We start from the raw sequence: 6,557 nt of genomic DNA, 5'->3' as shown, positions 1-6,557 counted from the left end.
TTTCACGGTGTTGTTAATTCATAGTGGCGTATTCATTAAAGTGTAGTGAATTTACTGTGTACATGTTAAGGTTTGTCTTGCCGATTAAGTTAAGGGCATTGATAATACCTAAGTTCCGTGGTGCTCGCCTGACTCGGGTGGGCCATAGCTAGGGGCACGTTCCATTAACGGGAACCGGATACTGGCGGTTGCAGGTCGGGCTTTAGGGTGGCCTTCGGCCGGACGATGTCAACTGATTATAAGAATTCATTTTAATTAAGATACCAGTATCATTAGCAAAAAGGATAGGGGTAGTTCCAGGTCCAAGACTATAACAACCTATTGATATAACAGTTAATAATGATCTTAAGTTGAATAAACAAGATAATTTAAATTGTGTTCAACTTACAATCATGATTAATTTTTTTATAACAAGTTTGTGTCATGTCCAGGATCTTTCGACATACCTACTTATTAAATTAAAACAGAACACATTGTATAGCATAGAATAAATATTTACAGGATCATGCCTTTAGGATCACGGGATAAACTTGGATAATATGTGATATGGAACTTTTACTGAATTACTTATTAAGTTACACTTTTATATAAAATATGTTGTTGTATTAGTAAAATGCTAATAGTGATGTGTTCGGGGACTTAATACAGGTCCACTCACCTCAATAATTCAGCTATCTGTGCCGAAACTTATTTTAAATTGTATCTCTTTAAAAAGAAACTTGAAATGTTATTTTTAAAAAAAAATGTTTAGTTGCCACAAAAAAAAATAAATTATTTAAATTCAATTAATGCGGGATCATAAACGGGACAAACTTGACCAGAAATACCATATTTCCTTACCTGGAAGTTGCTTCAAGTAATAATAACTAAATCTTCCCACAATTTATGAATATTCTACAACAATGGATAGACTACAAATCTTTTTACCCAAATGTTGTCAGTTGTTTACTATCCAAATCTATGCGTGGTGAACTTAAAAAAAAAAAAAAAAAAAAATCGAAGATGCACGACTCCACCCGAATAGAATGTTGTCCCATGTCAGTGAATCTTAAGGTTTGTTTGACTCGAGGTATCTCTTGCTCCTCGGGAGTTGAAAGAGTTGAGAGCAAGTTGACCTGAGGGCAAAATGAGTTAACTTTTAATACACGAAGAAAACGCGATTTGTTGTAAAACAATGATGGCGGAAAATATAGCAGACATCTTGAGAAATTTGTTTGGAAATGGAAGATTCATCTGAAGATGAAGTTGATTTACCATATATTGGACTACAAAATTATGAGAGAGCTTGATAAAGGTAAAAAAAAATATATATAATTATTGCTTTTTGACTTTAAACCGCCTGTGGTATGCATAAGCTAACCTGTACTAGGAAACTATTGCAAATCTTTTGATTGTTAAATAAAGGACGCCGAATAAGTTATATTGTAATGTTTTTCCGCTTCAATGTCGTCATCTATTAAAATATTACCGTCATCACCAAATGTAGCTTGATAACATATTGACTCCATCGTCAAAGTCGCGCCATAACAACCAGCAGACGACTTGCCCTCGCAACTCTTCCTCGAGAGGAGGAGCATCGAGAGCATGACCTGAGTGACCTGAGAGCAACTTGCCCCCGCGAGTAAAACGACCATCCGCCTAACTGCTTCCGGAAAAGGGCGCCCCGAGAGATGACAGGTCAAAAAGAGACCTCGAGTCAAACAAACCTTTAGGTTAACCGTTTAGGTGTTTCAAGCTTGTTCTCCATTTTATTTGAACCGTCAACCTTCGGATCAGCAATTAGCCACTCTAACCACAAGACTAAGAGGCTAATCTATGATATAATTTCACTTTCCAAACTGTTTTTGATTCTTTCTTGCCGTGCTGTTGTTTTGGTCCCTTGTTTGGATATAAGTAATTTTGTCTTATCATATGCCCCGTGCGTTTACGCCTGTTTTTGTTTGATGTCATCCACGTATTTTGTACTATCTATTAACTCCCTTACCATTTACTTGTATATTTATTCTATTCTGACTTCTGATGTGTTTCCTTTGCAAAGGTATGTTTTGGGGCTCAAAAGCTTGTCTTCATCTCGTTTTGTAGATAATTGCTTGCCATGCCTGTTCCCAGTTGTTATCATCAATATATTGTGTTTGTGCAAGTCGTCTGAATAATTTTTTGCCCTTTCCTTTTGGACTTCAGGTGAAGGATCTTTGGCCCGTTTTTAAAAACCACGTGTCTAGCTTCATTTGAATGGTATGTGTAGATTCGTGATGTTACGTTTCAAACGGTAGTAAGTTAGTTTTGTTTCCATTTGTTTTGTTTCTTACTGTCTATTTCATGCAATTTAAAACCCACTCCTTTTTTGGTTTTCATATTGTTTGTTATGAGTTGATTATCTTTTTTGAAATGAATCTCCCCAGACGAAGTTAAACTGCAAATCAACAAACGAAAAGAATTTATTTATTACTAAGTTTATTGAAGACTGTTCTGTTAAAGTACGTAATTCTTTTGCAATTGACTATAGTTAACCCTAGAAAGCTAAACTGATCAAAAGTTACATTAAAGCTAAACTATCGTAAAATCTATGAATGGTAAAAAAAATTACAACATAAACTTTTGAATACAAGTACAGACTTTATTGAAAACATTGTGTTAAAATACATAATTTAAAACATGTTTCTGCCAGATTTGCAATTTTACAAGTCCTCAACACAGTTGACACAACACTTTCCGCAATGCTCTGCGCAGATTGGTTTCCTGCAGTAGCAGCAGTAGATTGTCATCCTCTTGACGGATGGGCAAATTCCGCAAATTGTTCGTGGAAGGTTTTGAGGGAGGTCATGGGCCCTTCCTGGAACTGAAATTTTCAGGATATATGCAATTGATTGCCGGAGTTTGCGGGTCAAAGTTGGGTACTGTAATCGCTGTTGAAGCCATGGCTCTACAAGGCTGTGGTGGATTTGTATAGCAAATTTCCTTCTTGATACTGGTTTCTGACCTCTTTTCACAACATTAGTGATGTAAACAACATATGCATTTACTAGGATAATGTTCATCATGCCATAGAACACGCACAAAGGCCATCGTCTGGTCTTGCGGCTACAGGACATATGATGACACATCTGGTCCAAGGAGTCAACTGCTCCTTTACTGGCATTGTAGGTCTCTATGATTTGAGGTTTTTTGGAGACTTTATTGATGACAGGCTTTTCGTGGCAAGTAGATAGTAACAAAACAGTTTTGGAATTTTTTACTTTGTAAGAAACCATGGTTTTTGGGCCATCGAAACAAAACATACTTGTCCCTATGGCTCTGCCCTTAGGGTCTTTCATTTCAGGTGGAATTTCTCGCTTGTCTCTTCTTAGTGTACCTACAAGCGTAAGTTTGCATGGGTTTCCTAAAAGTGAGGTTGCTAGTGGAACAGATGTGAACCATTTGTCAACTGTTATGTTGCGATTGGATCCATGACAAGTTGTTGACAGCTTTTTCACAAAAAACTCAGCTTGAGGCAAACCTTCTGTGTCTAAAGTTTTACCTGTGTAAGGAAGGGCATCAACCATATATTTTGTGGCAGTATCACACATAACAACTATCTTCAGCCCATATTTATCTGGTTTGTTCGGAATGTACATTCTGAAACTACATCGCCCACGAAATGCAAGTAACTGTTCGTCAATAGTCAAGAAAGAACTAGGCTTGTAAGAACTTTGACACGCAGCAACAAATAAGTCCCAAACTTTCCTCACAGGAGCAAAACTGTCAGTTTTTATCCTATCGGCTCGAGTTGCAGAATCATCAAACCGCAAGCATTCTAACAAAAAATCAAATCGGTCACAGCTCATGGTTGCATGATATCTCTCACCACTGATTTCTGGGTTGAACATCTCGTTTGATGGTAAATGATTGTCCTTTTGGGCTGCTGAAAGAATTAGTAACCCTAATAGAGCAGAACTCACTATTGTTCATTGCTCCAACAGTTTTAGTTTGTGCAGTATAGTTAGCACTCTTTTCTTGAATTTTCATGTTTGTGGAATAAACAATTTGATTTTTAGTTTCATCAGTGAAAAAAAGCCTGAAAACTTCCACAGGTATTAGTTTATCTTTAGCAATACCAGTGCATCCGGGTGAAATATGAATGACATTCCTCGCTACCGAGGCTCTATTGTGAACAGCTGTTGGCTTGTTAGTCCAACTGTGTCCATATTTACCCCTCAGGCTAGTTTTATTGAAAACCACTAAATGTGGATCACCTGTAGGTCCGGGTGTAGCATCAGCATGTTGCGGGGTAGTTGTGCCACTGGTGGATGGTTGTGATGCTGCAGAATCTCTTGAAGATTGCAGGGTAGTTGTGCCACTAGTGGATGGTTGCGATGATGCATAATGCCCTGAAGGTTTCGGGGTAGATTCGCTACCAGAAGCTGTTTGCGTTGCTGCAAGTCAGTGAGACACAATGGGATTTACTTGACAAGTCTTTTTCTTTCTCACTGGCGGTGACAGTTGTTCTTCCGAACTTGACAGATCTTGCTCTGAATCAGGGCGATAATGTGGGTCTGCATCGGAATCATCTGTACTTACAACGTCATCATATTCCACATGATCCATTTCATTATCTGAACCAGGAGCGCAGTCAGAGTCATCACTATCGTTATCTTAAAGATATTTAAAAATGTCTTTGTCAGTGCACTTTTTACTCATTTTTATAACATAGTTATTACTAACGCCCGTAATTAGAACACAGTATTATCACTTTTCAGTCGATAATAAACCACTAAAAGTAAAATGAGTAAATTATAAAATCCAAACGTAAAAGCTAAAATATAGTAAAATATACAAGTGATTGTCAGCCGCACTGAACTGACAACAGGCAGCGAAGTGAGACGAACGCTAACTAATGAGGTCGGCCAAGTGAGGCACGGAACTGGACGGACGAGTCCATTTACGCCGATTAAGGGGTGCAAGGTACATGAAAACAAAACATGCTCGTGAAATCTACAATAGTTTAGCTTTCTAGGGTTAAGAGAATGACTCCACTTAGTAAATAGTTATTCTAGTTGAACCCTATATTTATTTTCAGTTTTGTCATCAGTTTCGTCTTGTCAACCTCTGTTTAACAAATTTTTGATCATCCATTCCGCTATCGTCCAAGTTGCCAATAAAGTATATTTGCATGCACTTATCTTTGTTGATTTATGTATGAATGAATGAATGGTATTAATAGAACATTTTTGGCATGAAGCACTTTCTTTTTTTTTCTCCTGGAGATCTCTGAGTAAGTTTAACATCAGTCATCAATTTCATAACAATATTTCTTCCAACTTGACTTCCGAAAATCACTGAACATGTTTTGTTTTTTTGATTGTCAATGTCTTGCAATGAAAGGATTTACCCGTGCACTTGCAAGTAACTTCTTTCATTGTTCTCTTAGGCATACTGACAAATCCTGTTCAACATTAATTTATCTTGTTACATTAAAAGTTGGCCCTGCAAAACAATCCAGAAAAATAACAAGACACTTGAAAACTTACTGTTGTATGTAGTGACTTAAAGATTGTTTTGAAATTATGTTTTTTGATAAAGTTTTTATTTAAAACAAAATTTTTAAACTTGTTTTGTTAATATTTTTTTCTTAAATCATAACACAAATCACAGTTATGTTCTCTTATCAAAAGTTTGTTAATTGGAAAAGTTTCTTGTTTCTAAAAAAAAGTTTTTATTCTTATCTGATTACTTTCTGATAAAATCTACTGTACAAACCAATAAAGTTCCAGCTGAATGTCATAGTTTCATGTTGCTCTATATAAAAAAAAATTAAGTCCCTTGGTTAAGGTTACTTAACCAGGTACGTATTCCTGTGGAATTTATCCCGTGTGGGTGACGACGGTCACCCTAGTTCGATGCCGACGCCTAGGGTTGAATATCTAATTAATATTGTTCGAAAAATACACAAAAATAAAGTTTGCAACTCAGCCTGGCCCTGACCAGCAGGTGTTATATTGTCACAGAAAATTTCATGTCAATACTTCGTGAGTTGTTGACAATGCAACCACACGCGGCACAAATTGAGCAACAACTGCCTTGCACCACGCAGTTGGAAACACAGAAGGGAGGCAACCCCATGGGCCAACTGACCAATCAGGAGATATCGCCGTTCTTATTTTGCTATACAAGACCTGTGTAATCATTCGACCGCCGCAATTTTTTTATTGCCATGTGTTTGTGAATGCCTAATTAATGTAAATGGTCGATTAGGTCAGGTCAGTTACATTATAAATACTTTGAAACTTTGCGTACATTAAAAATAATATGAATTAATTTCAATGGTTCTTTAGTTTTAATGTATTTATAATGTAACTGACCTGACCTAACAAACCGGGACAAAGGATGAACAGTAACAACTCACGTAAAATTTTTTTGTTACTCATTACTTGCACAATAATATCCAAATAACAAATAAGACTTTAAAATTAGAAACGTTAAAAACTCACTTAAGTTGGAGGCGGTAATTAAACACCATTTTAAACAATAAATGAACTAAATAATCACATATTGGTTCATTTGAATTCTGGCCTATCACG

The 6,557-nt window shown here is 36.6% G+C and overlaps 1 long non-coding RNA gene across 1 annotated transcript in view; it reads left to right on the top strand.

Annotated features, from left to right (window-relative positions):
• The first annotated feature begins 1,130 nt into the window (after positions 1 to 1,130).
• LOC134531568 (uncharacterized) overlaps positions 1,131 to 6,557 on the top strand; it is a 29,002-nt gene continuing 23,575 nt past the window's right edge. Inside the window, exon 1 of the long non-coding RNA XR_010075034.1 lies at positions 1,131 to 1,294. This is a non-coding gene — a long non-coding RNA (uncharacterized LOC134531568). The remainder of the gene's footprint in view (positions 1,295 to 6,557) is intronic.

The sequence above is a fragment of the Bacillus rossius genome, chromosome 5, assembly GCF_032445375.1.
Source record: "Bacillus rossius redtenbacheri isolate Brsri chromosome 5, Brsri_v3, whole genome shotgun sequence".
In the NCBI taxonomy this organism is placed as follows: Eukaryota; Metazoa; Arthropoda; class Insecta; order Phasmatodea; family Bacillidae; genus Bacillus; species Bacillus rossius.
This window is presented reverse-complemented; position numbering and strand designations above follow the sequence as displayed.